This window comes from Zingiber officinale, chromosome 9A (genome assembly GCF_018446385.1).
Source record: "Zingiber officinale cultivar Zhangliang chromosome 9A, Zo_v1.1, whole genome shotgun sequence".
NCBI lineage: Eukaryota > Viridiplantae > Streptophyta > Magnoliopsida > Zingiberales > Zingiberaceae > Zingiber > Zingiber officinale.
The window spans coordinates 117,700,871-117,718,957 of NC_056002.1; the positions used below are offsets into that span (position 1 = coordinate 117,700,871).

The window sequence follows — 18,087 nt, forward strand, 5'->3', positions numbered from 1 at the left end:
CCACTAGGACTTTCATTACCTAGCTTCACTCATAGGGCCTGACTTCACTCACCAGGACTTTCATCCACTACCTAGCTTCACTCACTAGGGTCTGGCTTCACTCACCAGGACTTCCACTTTGCCTAACCTCTAGTTAGGACTTCTCCTTGCTAGTCATCTAGTCCTGACTAGACTACTCTCTTCCAAACATCAAGTCTTGTTTGGATTAACCCTTGGTCAGACTGACCAGACTTGGGTGCATTGTCAAACATCGAAACCCTAGAGGTCAATTGTACCAACATACACTCCCTTTTTGCAAGTAATAATAAAAATAATATTTAACTTCGTTACCAACTAGCAGAAAGAAGATCCGGAAGTGCTCAAGAGTTGGTGTTGGTCTGTTGGTAGCAGTTGGAAATTGTAGAGTAATAGTACAATAGTAGTTGGACATGTTCGTTGCAGCAGAATGGTCTTTACAACTCGTAGAGGAGATGATTCTTGAAGGATGCTTGAATAAAACTTATATAGGCTATTGAGGGTGCCTCCAGCTTCGTCCAAGGCGCCTCCAATAACAAATCTGATTGTCAAAACTACGGTCATGATAAGTCGCACGAACTATGGCTTCTATCCACTCAAGGGTGCCTTCCATGCTCTCTAAGGAGCCTCTGAAGCACTCTGAGGCACTCCAGGGCTCTCCAAGCACCTCCTCATAACAAAACTTTATCTGCAAAGTCTATTCGTGTGAGGGCGCCTTCGCTGGATCCATTGCACCTCCACGCCACTCCGAGGTGCCTCCAAGACCCTTCGAGGAGGCTTGGACACTGTTCATTTAAGGCTTAACTTGGCTTTTTCTCCTGCAAAAACATGTTAGATTTATAGAAAAATATTTAACCTGCAAAACAAAGTTATCATAATTTATAAGCATTATTAATTAGATCCTGTCACTGTCTTCCCGAGACTAGGATCTAGTTACCGTCCCAGTCTAAGTTTCTAAAATGGATCTAAACTGAACCTGCACCTAAAATTCCTAATTGGGATTCATTCTCACTAAACATTTTCCTTCAGTGACTTACCTTACTTACCATGCAGAATCGCCTGACTCCCTTAATTTCAGTTCACCAGGTCTTCTCGCCAGTCGTCAGGTTCACAGACCGAACTGGACTTCGACCAGTTGTCAGGTCCCGTGGACTCAACCAGACTTTCCGCTAGATATTGGGTCACTCCTTAATCTATCTAGACTTCTACACTAGCATCAAGCCCTCTAGACCTAGCTGGATTTTAACCTGGTGTCAGACACATCAAGTCCCGCACACTTGGTAGAAAGGTTAGATCACACAACATCTAACTTTAATCCATTTGTCATTCATCAAAACTTAGGTTTAATCATTGATGCCAACTGTACCAACAATCTTCCCCTTTTTGATGCAATGACAACCAGAGTTAAAGTTAGAAAAAATATGTAAAACTAAATGGCAATATAAAAATAATTTAAGAGAAAAATAAGTAACTTCAATTTCTATTTTATTCTCTTGATCATTTTAAGGTTAAGATTTTTAAATATTTCATATTTGCCTTTATTTTTTATTACTTAACTCTTACCCTCTCCCTTTGACATTTATCAAAAAAATGTAACTTGATAAGAGAAAATATAAGACAGGTAACTAGATCAAGTAAGCACATCAAGTAAAAAAGGAAAACTATTCTATCAACAAAAAATGTAGGTTTATTTTAGGGAGGAGGTTTGCTTTGAATAATTAAAAAATAGTTATCAAAAAACCCCAAAGTAACCGCGAAGAAGTTTCAAAGTAACTTTCAAAATTAAGCTATTTTTAAATAGGTTTTTCAAAGCAATCTTCAAGTATAAACTTTAGCAAGTATTTTGAAAGGTAGTTTTTTCAAAGCATAAGTTTTAACTTATTAAGAAAGTGCTTCAAAAGACTTTCAAAATAGTATTCCAAAGTAATTTTTAAAATAGATATTTGAAAAGTATAACATTATTTTTCAAAGTATGTTTTCCAAAGTAGATATTTGAAAAATATAAGAGTATTTTCAAAGTAAGTTTTGAAAGTCAATTTTGAAAGAATTTCGTAAAATATTTTTCAAAATAATTTCAAGGCAATTTTCAAACATATAATTTTGCAAATTATTTTGTCTAAAACTTTGCAAGAATTTTGTGAAATATTTTCAAAGAAATTAAGCAAAAATAATTTTAGAAATATTTTCAATATATTGTTCAACCAAAGTTTAAAAAAGGTTTTCAAAATACTTTTCAAAATATTTTAAAGTTGTCTAAACATATCCTCCCCTTAACCTGATATTACTTTGAAAATAATATTCATCTAAAAATTATCATTAAATGTCTAACATTTAGTTATTAACTAACTACCATAAAATAACAGTGTTCGCTTAGTTAGTCAAGTTAAGTATGCCAATCTAGCTAAGTATGCACTTAAAAATGGAAGACTTAACTTAATCAATGTATTGTTGATATTTAACGCTCAAACTTATGTTGAACTGATATAAGCATCTGAAGTCCAGGTAAAGTCCTAAGCATCTTACACCATTTTATGTTTTTGAATACACAAGTAAGGTAATCCTAATATGCTTGTGAGATGCTGGCTACTAAAGCTATATAAACATGTTGTCTAAGGGAAAACCTAGGCTAAGTCCATAATAGATTTTTGAAAAATTAGAAAAATAGGGATTTTCAAGTGAAAAGTGAAAATAGGAGTGACCTAGAAGTTGAGGATCGCTTGCAAGTAAAGAACAAAGTAAGAGATTGAGTCCTAACCTATCGTGCACATTCCTAACTGTCAACCTAAGTTACTAAATTCTTATTCAAGAAGAGGTTTGGTGAAGATGTCAACTATATTTGACTTGGACTCAATGTAGCTAAGTTCAATGTCTCCTTTAGCCACATGATCCCTGATAAAATGATGTTTGATTTTAATATGTTGGGTTTTTGAATTATGCACTGAATTCTTTATTTAAATTGATTGAGTTGATTTTATCAATAAATATTTTTACATTTTTATAGTTTAGGTTAAAAAGTGTACATCATCCATAATAACTATGATATACATTCCTCCATAGTTATGTACTCTGCTTTTGTAGTAGATAGAGCAACACAATGTTATTTTCTACTAAACTAGCTAACAAGTGATGGTCAAAGGAGTTGACATCCACCACTTTTACTTTTTTGATCTAATTTACAATCTACATAATCTGAGTTAGAGTAGCCTTTAAGTTAAAACTAGTTATTCTAGGGTACCAAATTCCTACATTGTATATACCTTTTAAGTATCTAAAGATTCTTTTTACCATAGTTAGGTGAGACTCCTTATCCTAGGTTTGGTATTTATCATACATGCTAACTACAAATAAAATATCAGGTCGACTTGCATTTAAGTATAATAGACTATCTATGACACTTCTATAATATTTTGAATATATTGATTTTCCATTTGGATCACTATCTAGAGTTATGCTAGTAGCCATTGGTATTTTTATTTCTTTAGAATTTTCCATTCCAAACTTTTTAAGTAATTCTTTTATGTATTTGTGTTGATAGTATAATTTTCTTCATTTGTTTATTTAACTTGTAGACCTAAGAAATATGTTAGTTTACCTACTAAGCTCATTTAAATTCTTGTTCCATTAAGATAATAAGTTCTTGTAGAAATTCAAAATTTATTGATCTAAAATTATATTGTCTACATATATTTGGGCTATAAAGATGTCTATTTTAAGAGTTTTTACAAATAGGGTTGAGTAAACTCGACCTTGATTAAAACCCTTAGAGATTAAGTAGTTGGGTAATCATTCATACCAGGCTCTAGGAGCTTATTTCAGACCATATAGTGATTTCTTTAACTTAAACACATGGTCAAGGTGGTCTATACTTTTGGTTGACCTACATAGACCTTTTCCTTGATTAGTCCATTTAAAAAGAGTGACTTTACATACATTTAGTAAAGTTTAAATCCTTTATGGGTTGCATAACTTAGTAGCATTTTGATAGACTCAAGTCTAGCTATTGGAACATATGTTTAATCATAGTTGAGTACTTTTACTTGACTAAACCCTTTGGCTACTAACCTAGCTTTATTCCTTACAATTTACCCTTCTTCATTTAGTTTGTTTCTCAAAACTCATTTTGTTTCTATAGACTTTTTGCCTTTGGATAATAGAACTAAGTCCCAGACTTCACTTCTTTCAAATTGAGCTAATTTTTCTTACATGGCTAAGATCCAATCTGGGTCAAGTAAAGATTCTTCAATAGTTTTGGGTTCAATCTTAGAAATTGAGGTAATTTGACTTAGATTTCTAAAGATTGACCTAGTTGAACCCTTAGATCTAGGTCTCTTATTATTTTTTCCATTGGTTGAATCACACAATTAAATAATACTAAGTAAGTTAAATTTAAAATCATCAACAAGTAATACCTTCTTAATAACAAAATCAAATTCAAGTTCAATATTACCTATCCCAATTAACTTAACTTTGTCATTGTTTCCAAAGATAATAGTTTCTAAGCTCTTGAATTTTAATTGAGTGAATTTGATGTAATCCCTAGTCATGTGTCTGGAACAACCACTATCCAATATCTACTTAGATTCCTATAAAAAGTAGGAATCGTTATTAATTTTGAATCATGATTTAGCTTAAGTTAGGGTTTTTATTTATTTTGATTAAGTTTTAATTTAGGTGTGGATTTTAATTTAATTTAAGTTTTAATTTAAGTTCAATTTTTAATTTAATTTAAATTTAAGTTTAAGTTTTAATTTAATTTGAATGTTAGTTTTAGGTTAAATTTGAATTCTATTGATCTAATCATCTCACCCAGTCTAAGTTTTTAGACAAAGAGATCCTATCATTTTGTGAGATAAGTTAATTTAATTTTTAGGAGTTGGTTTAACTTGTGTTAGATTCAAGTTTAGCTTTGGGTCTATTAAGCAAGCATTCTTTGAATAAATTTCTAAGCTATAGTGAGTCACTTGGACATCATTAAAGTAACCACGTACTTCAAGATTTTTCAAATAGTCCTGCCCAAGAAGTTAATATAAAACTTTAGTCTAACCAGTTTAGATTGGTAAGGGGTAGCTTCAGTTAATTTTACTAACTCAAATGCACCAGGTTCAATACATATGATTCTTCCTAGATATGCATAGATAAAGCTTTCCTAACCTACTATCATCCTAAACTTTTCTAGTACTATTTACCAAGTTAAATTAATCCTAATTTTCTAGTCCTAATTACCCTTACCGGGTAAGGTTCATGTTCTTGAGGTACCAACTAATTTAGAGTCTCCCATTACAACAATAACAACAACCAAGTCTTTTCCCACTAAATGGGGTCGGCTGTATGAATCATTTTATGCCATTGAGCTCTATCTCCTATTATATCATCATCTATATTTAAATAAATTTTATCTTATTTTATTGTTGCTAACCAAATATTTTTTGGCCTTCCTCTTCCTCATTTAATATGTATATTTATCATAGTTTCACATCGCCTAACTGGAGCATTTATTAGTCGTCTAAGTACATGTCCGTACCATCTCAAACGTGTCTCTCGGAGTTTTTCCTCAATAGATGCAACTACGACTTTCTCTCTAATGCTCTCATTTCTTATTTTGTCCATCCTCGTATGTCCACACATCCACCTTAACATCCTCATCTCTGCAACTCTTATCTTTTACTCATGTGCTCGAGTCATAGCCCAACATTCAGCTCCATATAACATAGCAGGTCTAACTAAGGTTTTATAGAACTTACCTTTAAGTTTAAGAGGTACTTTATAGTCACATAAAACACTTGATGCTCCCCTCCATTTCACCCATCCTTCTTGTATTCTATGTAAGACATCTCTCTCAATCCCTCCATCGTTTTGTTAAAATGATCCTAAATATTTAAATCTCTCGGTTCCGGGCAACTCGTCCTCTCTTATCTTAATAATTGTTTCATTACTTCTAATATTGCTAAACTTAAATTTCATATATTTTGTCTTTAATCTACTAAGTTTAAAACCTTTCCCTTCTAGTGTTTCCCTCCAAGATTCTAGTTTAGCATTTACTCCTTCACGTGTTTCATCTACCAAAATAATATCATCTATAAATAACATGCACCAAGGTAATGTGTCTTGAATATGCATAGTGAGTTCATCCATAATTAGTGTAAAAAGATAGAGATTTAGAGCTGATCCTTGATGTAATCCTATCTTTATTGGAAATGCTTCAGTCACTCCGCCTGAAGTCTTTACTCTGGTCATTACATCCTCATACATATCCTTAATTAGTTCAATATATGTTACGCTAACACCTCTCTTTTCTAAAATTCTTCATAAAATTTCTCTTGAGACTCTATCATAAGTTTTTTCTAAGTCAATGAATACCATGTGTAAATCTTATTTTTACTCCCGATATTTTTTAATTAATTGTCTAAGAAGATGTATAGCTTCTATTGTCGACCTTTCAGGCATGAACCCAAATTGATTTTTTTTCATTGTGGTCTCATTCCTTAATCTTTTTTCTATTACTTTTTCCTAAAGTTTCATAGTATGACTCATTAGTTTAATACCCCTATAGTTTACACAATTTTGTACATCTCCCTTGTTCTTATATAAGGGAACTAGAGTACTTATCCTCCATTGATCAGACATTTTTTTTATTTTCAATATCATGTTAGATAATTTTATAAACTATTCAATTCCTTGTTTCCCTAAGCACTTCTATACCTCTATCGGAATATCATCTGGTCCAACGACTTTTCTATTGTGCATCTTATTTAAGGTTTGCTTTACTTTTGAAGTTTGAATTCTATGATAAAAATTAAAATTTCTATGCTCATTTGACCTACTTAAATTACCTAAGTTAAGTTGGTCACCTAACCCTTCATTAAAAAGTTAATGAAAATACCTCTTCCACCTCTCTTTTATTTCTCCATCATTTACTAATACCCTATTACATTCATCTTTAATATATTTTATTTGGCTAAGATCTCTTGTTTTCCTTTCTCTCACTTTAGCTATTCTATAAATGTCTCTTTCCCCTTCTTTGGTATCCAATTTTTGATATAATCGTTCAAAATTTTTATTTTTTGCTTCACTCACTACTTGGCTATTGTATATTTTTTTTAAGTTTTACTCGTTCTTACAAATATATAATTCCTTATAAGCTATTCATTTTTTCATTCACTTTTTCTTGTACTTTCTCATTCCACCACCAAGATTCTTTACTTAGTGGTGCATGTCCCTTTGACTCACCGAGTACACTTTTAGCTACTATTTTCAACTTTGATACCATCTTATCCCATGTTGTATTAGAGTCATCGTATATTTCACCTAATGCTTGTACTTCTACCTTGTCCTTAAGTATATTTTGCTTCTTATCCTTTAACTTCCACCACTTAATTCTAGGAATCGTATATATTTTCTTTCTATTGATACTATGTTTGAAGCATATATCTAACACTACTATGTTGGGTAGTTAAGCTTTCTCCAGGGATGACTTTGCAATCTTTACAAATCATTCTATCCTTCTTCCTAACGATAAGAAAGTCAATTTGCGATTTATTATTCCCACTTTTGAATGTAACTAAGTATTCTTCTCTTTTCTTAAAAAACGTATTAGCTAATATAAGGTCATATGCTATCGCAAAATCTAATATAGTTTTTCCTTTCTCATTCCTCGTTCTAAACCCATAACTCCTATATACTCTCTCATATTCCTCATTTTTCACTCCGACATGTCCATTTAGATCACCTCCAATTAAAATCATTTCATTTGGTGGAATATTTTGTAATATTTTATTTAAGTCCTCCCAAAACCTTGATTTAGTAGCTTCATCTAATCCTACCTGTGGTGCATATACGCTAATTATGTTCATAGTTTCATTCGCCACTATTATCTTAAGGGCTATAATTCTATCCCCTTTTCTAACTACTCTTACAACTTTATCTTTTAACAAACTATCTACAATAATACTCACTCCATTTCTTGCTTTACTCTTTCCAGTGTACCATAACTTAAAACCCGAGTTCTCTATCATCTTTGCCTCTTCGCCTGCCCATTTTGTCTCTTGTACACACAAAATACTAATTCTTCTCTTAATCATCATATCTACTACCTCCATTAATTTACCAGTGAGAGTTCCTATGTTCCATGTTCTAAATCTTAGATTATTAGTTTTTCTATCATATTTGTTCTTATCCAACCTATGGTGTGAGAACTCTTGCATATTTAACACTACACCCAAGTTCTCATAGAGATGTAGCGGTCCTTGCTGAGACATTACAGTCAGATCCTGTAACACGAACTCTTGCATATTTAGTACTACACCCGAGTTCTGGAGATGTAGCAGTCCTTACCGAGATGTTACAGTCGGACCCTGCAACGCGTTCCTTCCGTGGAACAATCTAGCACTAACACAATAATTTAATGGATCTATTCATTGAATATTTGCCATAGTTTTGACGCTGGCTAGCAACCTAACGTAACCCTCTTCCTTTATCTAGGCTTGGGACTGACCATGACTGGTCGTCATGGGCAGAGTTGATTTGGAGTCTCCCATTGAATTATAGAATTTTGAGTTGGATTTGTGTCGATTTGTTTTATAATTGTAGTAAACTTGATTGAAGCTTAAGTTTAAATTTGATTTGTTAGAATGAAGTTTGTAGTTTATATTTGAGTTTTGATTTGATTTGTTGTATTTTTTTTGATTTGTTGGGATTATTTTATTTTATTTTATTTTATTTTTAGGTAGTAAATTTCATTTTTAGATATATAATATTGGTTGGGTCCTACTTGCTTGGTTAGACAAGCTTTTGGAACCCAAGATTTTCTTTGGTTTTTTTGTTTTGACTGAAAAATGAGGTAAATATTTTATCTGAGCTATTTTTGTATCTGAGTCTGGATTTGTTATAAACAGCTCTTTGAAATCCAAGTATTAAGTCAAGATTTTTGGATCTTGTTGTAAATTTTTCTAGTAAACTTTTGAGATTTATAATTTCATTTTTTAGTTTCAAATTTTCTTCTTCAAGTTTAATATTCTGAGTTGAATTTTCAAGATAACTTGGTTTAGGGTTTGATTTAAGTTGTTATTTTAGTTCCTCATTTTCTTTACTAAGTATGTTTACTTGATTTTCATCAGCAGTTAATTTTCTATCTAGACATGTCATAATTTAAAAAAAAAATAGAACTCAGAGTAGTGTTTGTCACGCTCCCAAAGGAGTTCCTGCCAGACAAAAATTCGGCAGCATCTCCCCTGTACCAGTGACAATCTGAAGTATAAGTACAAACAAAATATACATCAGCCACATGCGGCTGGAATATATACACAACCACGCAGTTAATAATCTCAGCCGACACGACTGGACAAATATAACAACAATCACGTAGTTATATATATTCCTATCAGCCAACTCGGCTGAAATCAAAACCAACACAGCAGAAAAACATAAAACAAACCCATACAAAACACATCAAGACACTACTAGCCGGCTATGCTTTATACAATAACCACAACAACACAAATACAACAACAACACCAAATACACCAAATACACCGAATGCACCAAATAACGAATACAAGTAAAACATAAGCGGAAACCCGAAACGCTTTTCGGATGTGACATAGGACCTGGTAGACAGGATACTCCGAGCGACACTCTAACCATCTACCTGAAAATATAAAGATATACATGCGGTGGTGAGTATAGGTAACTCAGCGGGTAATAGAAAAGATAGTGCATGGTCTATAAATAAACATAGAGATCAAAGGTATACAATCTCAGTAGGGAATCAAAGAACATGATCCTACTATCATAATCAATGCATCTGAACATATCAGACCTACTAACCTGACATACATACTGTACAAACCACAACCGACATAATGATAGATACATACCCAATCTGGAATCAACACCTGGTACAATGGTCAATAAACTCACCATATCTGCAACAAACCTACTCGTGACACCTGTGCAATATAAATACGACTGCAAATACATGTAAAATAAATGACATGTATGCAGCATGACAGCCATATGCAATAATCATATCGCAAACAAATGCAACATACCACAAACACATGCAACTAGTATCTACTAGGCATGTATGCAAATATATCTCCAACGATGCACCGCGCATCAAATGCAAATGTGCATGCATGCTCCATGGTCACCCCCGCCACCTCTCTAGACACCACGACCCCTGTATGGCCGAGAGGCTTGGGTCCGTGACAAACCGTACTAGCCTCCAGTACATGCACCGCTATAGGCGGCCGAAGCGGACGGCCAGCTAAGTAGTTATATAACTACATAGCTAAGGGTCCCTGACCACTCATAACTCAAACCCTCTGACTACTGTACCCTCAAGACCTACTACTCCAGAGTGGTCGAGGCTGACAGAACACTGAGCGGCTAAATGAACGCGACAGGACTAGCTCCACTCCTAACTACCACTCTCCAACAGTGGTCGACTATAAACAACTGCCGCCTCTCTTAACCACAAGGAAGACGATAATCGTCAGATGCAATGAATGATGAACATGATATATATACATATATAATCATGATACCGACACTGTCATCATCAATGCAACTTCCAAACCACATGAGTACCCCACAATATGAGTATAATCGTCATGATACCTCCATATATACCACCAACCACATGCGCACAACTACGCATGTATAATCAACCAAAGATCTCCAATAACCCCACAAGACACATGTACACAGAACATAAGTACAATCAACCTATATCCTCAAGTAAAAACACATCAGACACATGTATATACAACAAATATACAATCAACACAACTCCTCCAATCATCACACCGGACAAATGTGTACACGACATACAAATAGACAATCATCATATGAACACTGCCAATGAACCATACACTACCATACACACTCTACATGTGCACAAATACCACAGAGTATAGATAATCCAAAGTGTAGACTGTATAAGAATTAAATAGATCATCACAAGGGTCAAGCATAAGTATCAAGCAGGAAAGTAACCAACAAACATGATATAAGGTAAAGCAGCCTAAACCATCACATAATAACCATGCACTAAGCTCAATAAAAATCTACATAGAGCCAAGGAAGAAATACCCACCTTGATATGTAGATCGTGTCCAGAATAAATCCCCCATTGTGATGATCAGCCCATATAAAAGGCCTGCATCAATCAATCATCATATCCACAAATTCCAACCCAATACAAACCCTAATCAATCTACGATTTACAACTAAGCACAGTTAACTCCACTAAAACCCCAATTCCAAACCCATCCCCTTTTCATAATCCTTCCACAAAATCTCATAACCATTAGCAATCCCAACAAAACAAATCAATAAGAGATCAGAAGAAGCACACTTACCCTGATGTGCAAACAGCGATCAGATGTATATCCCTCAGCCAAACATTGCTCTACCGATATCAACCCTAGCAAAAGAATCCATTCCTTCAAGAATCAATCCAATACAGCAACAGAACAATCCCCTATTAACTCGGTACTGAACAGATCATACCTTAGTTCCATGTCAATGACCCCTTCTCCAATGGTTCACTGGCCTAGTAAGCATTTCTTAAAACAAATGGCCGATGACAGTGTAGATGGCAACACAATCTCGGCTGGAACAGAGGCTCCATTGGTCGACACCACAGCACGCGTATGAGGCAATGAGGGACCAAATCTAGGGTTCAGATCCTCTCCCTTTTGATCAGTGGTGGGTTGATCGAAGTCGATGGCATTGTGGCTCGGCATCGGGCTCCCACGGCATCTGCAGAGGTGCGAGAGGGAGAGGTCTGGCACTAGATTGGGGCGCCGGAATCATCCCGCGAGTGGCTTGTGTCGGTAGAGGAGAGGTAGAGGGGAAATCGGAACACAAGATCGGCAATAGCGTCGACGTGCGGTGGCGTGAGGAGGCGCAGTCGGCGACCTAGGGCAGAGTCGTGAGAGGAGGAGGGAATCCGGCTGGTTGGGGCGATCTTACTGGCAATCGGCGATGGGGCTGTGCCAACGAAGAGGAGAAGATGATCGGTGGCTCCCGGAGTCGGCGATGGCAACCAGCGACGAGAAAGAATCGGGAGAAGAGGCAAGAGTCGGGCGCGATGTGAAGAGAAGGAGAAGGTCGGGAGAGAAACTCGGGAAAAAGGAGAGAATAAGAAGGGAATCGGAATTTAAGGATTTAAATACTTAGGTTAATTTTTATTAACCACTAAGTTAATTCCTCAATTAGTTCCCACTCAATTTGGGTATCCCAAACAGACCTCCACTATATCCCAAATATATCCCTTCAAAATGGGTCATACGGACTCCATTTAAATCCCAATTTTTTTAAAAAAATTCTCGAAAAATCTAATAAGATTTTTCGTCCAATAACATTTATTATTTAATTTTGCGGTATCTTACAGTGTTTATCTTAGTGGAACCTTCAGAAATAAGTGCAGACTCGTGCCTTGACTTATATTCTAACTCTTCGTCTTGTTCCAATTCACTTTCTGATTTTGGTCTAATCGCCATTAATGCAAGATAGTTGTGTTGCTTTGATTCATCGTTGTCTGATTCTTTCGAAGATGATTCTTCTCAAGTCGCTTTGAGTGCCTTCTTTTTCTTAAAGTTATTGGGTTTATCTTCTTTGATGTTCGGACTCTCATTCTTGCAATGACCCTTTTTATAACATCCGAAGCAGGTGATGATTAACTTGCTGATATTGGGCTTGATCATCTTTTGAAGGTCCTTTGTGCTGAAGTCCTTTTTCTTAGTGAACTTTCTCCTTACCATGTTCACCAGTTACTCTTCTGTATCTGAATCTGAGTCAGATTTAGATTCTGCTTTTTGCTTGGTCTTGTTCTTTATCTACTTTGTAGAACTTGCAAGGAAAGCTACACCTTTTTTGGTCCTTTAGGTGTTAGTTTGTTTTTCGGTCCTTTGGGTGTTGGCTTGCTCATACAGTTCTAGTTCGTAAAATAATTCATCTAATTTAAGTTTATTTAAATTCTTTAAAACTTTATAGACATCTACTATAGATGCCCACAGTGCATTTCAAGGAAATAAATTTAGAGCATACCTTCTGACATCCTAGTTTTGAAGCTCGTAGTTGATGAGGTGCAACCCGTTAAGGATGTCTTTAATCCTTGCGTGAAATTGTGTTGTTGTTTCTCTATCCTGTATTTTAATATGGAATAATAAATTTATTAAAAGGTCTCTATTTGTTACCTTTGCATCGCTGGTGCCCTCTTACAGTTCGATTGGCTTATCCCAGAGCTCCTTTGCATTTTCAAATGGGCAGACCCAGTTGAGTTCCTCATTGGTTAGTTAACACTAGAGGCTGTCAAGTGCTTTGGAGCCGATTTGAGCTTTTTCTTCATGTCCAGGTTCAAATTCTCTGGGTTGAGAGGTACTTTGGTTGCTTCATCAACTGATTCCTGGTACCCGCGTTAGATCGAGAACCACTAGTCAATGCCCATCTTGAGAAACACCTCCATTCTCCTCTTCCAATACAAGAAGTTATCCCCGGCGAAGAGTGGAGGGCATGCGGTACTGAAACCTTGGCTTTGGGCCATTAGAACCTTACACACACAAAAATAAGCAATAAAGGAATCCTAAGACTACATCTTGGATTAGTAGTGTGGGAAATGATAAAGATAAGAAAACTCAATTGGTGTTAGACTAATTCGAGCAATTCAAAGAAATTGCTATGGGAAAATTATCTGAAGAGGTAATTATACCAATTCAGATATATTTGAAAAACTTAAAGTCAAAATAAAAGAAAACAAAAAATCTCCCTGCTTAATTGGTGGTTGCACCAATTCAAAGTGAACCTTACTCTGATACCGATTGTAGGATCGGTGCGCACATGAGAGAGAGGGGTGAATCACGTGATTTTTAAAACCTTTCTTTTTCAATTTTGAAAATGAGTGTGCAACGGAATAAAACAAAACAGAACAAAAAAAACACAAATACATAAGGAGTTACTTGGTTCGGAACCTTCGGTGACTCCTACTCTAACACCCATGATTCCTCAGACCGTATCGATGGGTGATTGAAGGAAGAGGGAATCGAATATAGAAAATTGAAGGAAGGGAAGTATAACAGTCTACACTCCCTTTTTGTATGCAATAATAAAAATAGTATTTAACTTCGTTACCAACTCATAGAAAGAAGATCCGGAAGCACTCAGGAGTTGGTGTCGGTCTGCTGATAGTAGTTGGAAGTCGTGGAGTAGTAGGATAGTAGTAGTCAGATGTGTTCATAGTAGCAAAATGGTCTTTGCAACTCATAAAGGAGATGATTCTTGAAGGCTGCTCGAAAAGAACTTATATAGGTTGTTGAGGGCACCTCCAGCTTCTTCCGAGGCACCTCCAGTAGCAAATATGTTCGCCGAAACTTTGGTCACGATAAGTCGCGTGAATTGCGACTTCTATCCACTTAAGGGCACCTTTCATGCTCTCTAAGGTGCCTTTGAAGCACTCTACGTGAATTGCGACATCTTCCGGCGATAACTCCGGCACGAGGACACTCTCCTTCGCGATGGGAACGCTTAGACGCGAGAAGATCGTCGAGAAGTCGTCTCCACCGGAATTCTAGCGAATAGAATTGTAAGGAAATTAGCGTACGAGGTAAGAAACCCCTCACCTGCAGTATAAGTAGCTCCGTTTGGGTTTTCTACGCATTAGTTTAGCTATATGCAAATTTTTATCGACGCATAGCATGAAATTGACCCTCCTCGCAGGTTTAGGGATTTAGTGAGCACTTCTAGATGGGCCGGACACATAATTCCTCTTCAGTGGGAGTTTCTAGACGTTGTCGGGTGCCTAGAAGTGGTCTCCCTAATAGAGAGGAGAGTTGGGGCACACTATGTGTTCGATAAAATAGCTAGTTAAGTAAAAATGCAAATTAGGCATTTTAACAGCTCAGTTGAATGCATTAGAAGCATCTAAATCAGTAAATCAGTTTATTCTAGCTTATATGGGACTACGGTCCAATGGGTGGGCTCCCACAGTCGCCTCTGGGTTCAGACAACCTAGCTCTAGGTCCAGATAACCTAGAAACAGCAATTTAGAACAGTTTAGCTATATTCAATATTTTATCTTTCAGTTGGCACTGTACCGGATTAGATATCCATTGGGTTGGACTCCCACAGTCGTCCCTAGGTTCAGATAACCTAGTAAACCCTACCAAATTCAGGACTTGCAAACCCGGGTTTAGTTAGGGATGCGCGCATAGTGGGTCCAACAGCACATGATTATTATTTTGATCTACTATGCTATTAGTTTTCAAAACTCATAAAATCGTTATGTTAGTTGAGTTTGATTTCAGCGTTAGCTTCGATTAGCTTAGTTCTCTATTATTGTTCTATGTGATTAGCCTGTTATGCCATGCTTTACATGTTCGATTATTTCAGTTTATGCTTGCAACCGTAGTATGTCATGCCAGTACATGATTTCAAATAGCATTCTTTAAAAGCATGTTTGCATCGTTGCATGTTTTAGTGAGGCGCTTGGTTTCTTACTAAGCTTTAAGCTTACGATTCTACTTTCCTTATATCGCAGATAAAGGTAAAGGAAAATGGACTAGCAGAGGAAGTTGGAGTTCAATGCAAAGATGGTGTGTGTGGCGGGAACTGGAATAAAAGATCCTCGTGGGTTTTAGCAAGCTTAAATAGTTGAATTCTTAGTATTTCTTCTTTCATGCATTTTAGACCTTAGAATGTTTAAACCATGGGAGATTTATTTAGTTTGTTAGTAATTATGTTAGAATGCTGGTTAATAGTTGCTAGAATATATTCTAATTGATTTTAGAATTGTTGTGTGAGGTTTTGGCACGCCAGAGTCAAATCAAAGTTTCGTGGTGGGATTGAACCCATCGGCCTCAGACCGATCGAGTCGAAGTTGCATTAGATCGGTCACCGACCGATCCATGCGAACAGAGTTTATGGATCGGCCACCGATCGATCCATGTGCTAACAGAGAGCACAGACGCCATCGACGGCCACCGACCGATCGTGAGATCGATCGGTTCACCGACCGATCGTGTGCTCGGATCGGTTTATCGATCGATCGATGGCTCTGGATCGGCCTGCAGACCGATCCAACACCTAGGTATACATGCCATATCTATCTGGTTCGGGACCGAGCTACCGAGCTCCCGAACAGAAAGCCGGATCGATCACCGGATCGATCCGACACCCCAATCGATTCATGGATCGATCAAATGCTCTGATAAGCAGGACATCCGAGAAGCATAGATTATCCTCCCTAGCATGTGTACAACCCCTAGGTATACCTAGAATGTTAAATTCAGATTTTACAGAGATCAATTTAGTAAAATTTTAATCAATCCAGATTTCCGCAATAGTAATTTAGCACAGCATTACGTAACGATCGGCCTTACAGCCTAGTCAGTAGAAGGCGGGTCGTTACAGAGTGGTATCAGAGCAGTGTTCCATACTTCCTACACACACATCAGCATTGAACCTGCAGCTTCCAAGTAAGAATACCTCTACTTTATTTATGTTCCTTGCTTTCTTGTTATAGTTCATGTTTATAGATAACTGATGCATGTTAGTATGTGATAATAGATAACATGATAGCAATAGTTATACAATTATGATTGTATTAGTTATGCATGTCATGTCCTCTATGTCTTTAGAAATGGCACGAGGACGCCCAGCTAGAAGGACACCACCATCGAGCCCCGCAGAGGCAGCGCCTGCCTCCCTGCACTCCTTACAAAGACTAGTGGCTCAACAGTTAGCCAGTCGAACAAAGAAGTGAAATAGCCACCTTAAAGGCTAGTCAGAACACTCCCACCGTCACCCCGGAGCCTAACTTAGCGACACCTGGTCTTAGAGGTTCCACCATCCATCCTACGGCACCAGAGTCTCAGCAGCAGAACGCAGAGAGAAGCCTATCCGATCCAAAGGGCGAGAGTTAAGCCGAGAACTTCTCAAAAGAAGTGAACCATGGGATGCCAGCATGGTTCAAAACACTGAAAGTACGATGGAGCTTCCGGACTGGCCGAATATGAGAAGGGTGCGCCTCCTTCTGCCTCGAGAGATGCACGCATGTGGTGGAGAGAATCGAGCGCCCAAAGGAACCGATGACATGACTTGAGAAGGAATTTTGAGGAGTTCTTTCACGCATGGTCACCAATCACCACTACGACGAGTTCACCGAGTTTCGGCAACCTATCAGCTGAGGAAGCCGTGAAGAAATTCAATAGATTGGCTCATCTATGCCCTGAACTAATCAGCATTGAAAGGGAACGAATCCGGTTGATGCTCAAGATGATGAGGCCGGAATAGAATGAATGTGGTTGGTGGCTCATAGCCACAAACCACGTAAGAGTTAGTGAGCAGGTTCTAATCATCGAGCATTACCGAATAGCATCAAGTAGCGTACAAGTCCTCTAAGCTAAAGGTCAAGGATGCTCAGCACTGTAAAAAGAGGGCCACAGCCCCATGGCTCTAATCGAAAGGGAACTCCGAACAAGCGCAAGCTAGGAGTTACCCAAAAGGAGGACCAACTAGCAAGCAGCCCAGTTATCCAAAGTGTGCCACTTGTGGGAAATTCCACCACGAGTTTGTCGTAAGGGCACACGAGGATGCTTGAATGCGGACAGAAGGGGATACAAGCAAAGGTCCAAGCAAGACCAGTCTTCCTCGCCCACACCAATTCAAGATGGAGGCCACCATTACATCGATGCAGCCGCTTTAGATGGTCCACATATAAGCCAGGGCAGAGCCCCTCCAGCTATGACCAATACGAGGATCTACTCACTCACCAGAGCACGATGTACATGCCTCAGGTTGTTACAGATTAGTATTTTACAAATACAACTGTCTTATTCGACACTCGGGCAACCCATTCATATATATCCGTGGCATTTGTTGAGAAGTTAGCAATACCTCCAGAGGTACTCGATAGTCGTTTTTGACGACGTTACCTTCGGAGAAATTATGGCATCTACGACCGCCCCGAGCAAAGGTCATTATAGCAGACAGAGAACTCTTTAGTGATCTGATAGTGCTAAATATGACTGACTACGATGTCATCTTCGGAATGGACTTCTTGATCAGATACGG

At 37.2% G+C, this 18,087-nt stretch overlaps 1 long non-coding RNA gene across 1 annotated transcript; it reads right to left on the minus strand.

Moving 5' to 3' along the window:
* Positions 1 to 9,448: 9,448 nt before the first annotated feature.
* LOC122020553 lies at positions 9,449 to 12,147 on the minus strand. Its single transcript, XR_006122258.1, has 4 exons — positions 11,527 to 12,147; positions 11,376 to 11,440; positions 11,111 to 11,173; positions 9,449 to 9,658 (listed from the first exon to the last, which is right to left on the minus strand). It is a non-coding gene; the product is annotated as an uncharacterized LOC122020553 (long non-coding RNA).
* Positions 12,148 to 18,087: the final 5,940 nt, after the last annotated feature.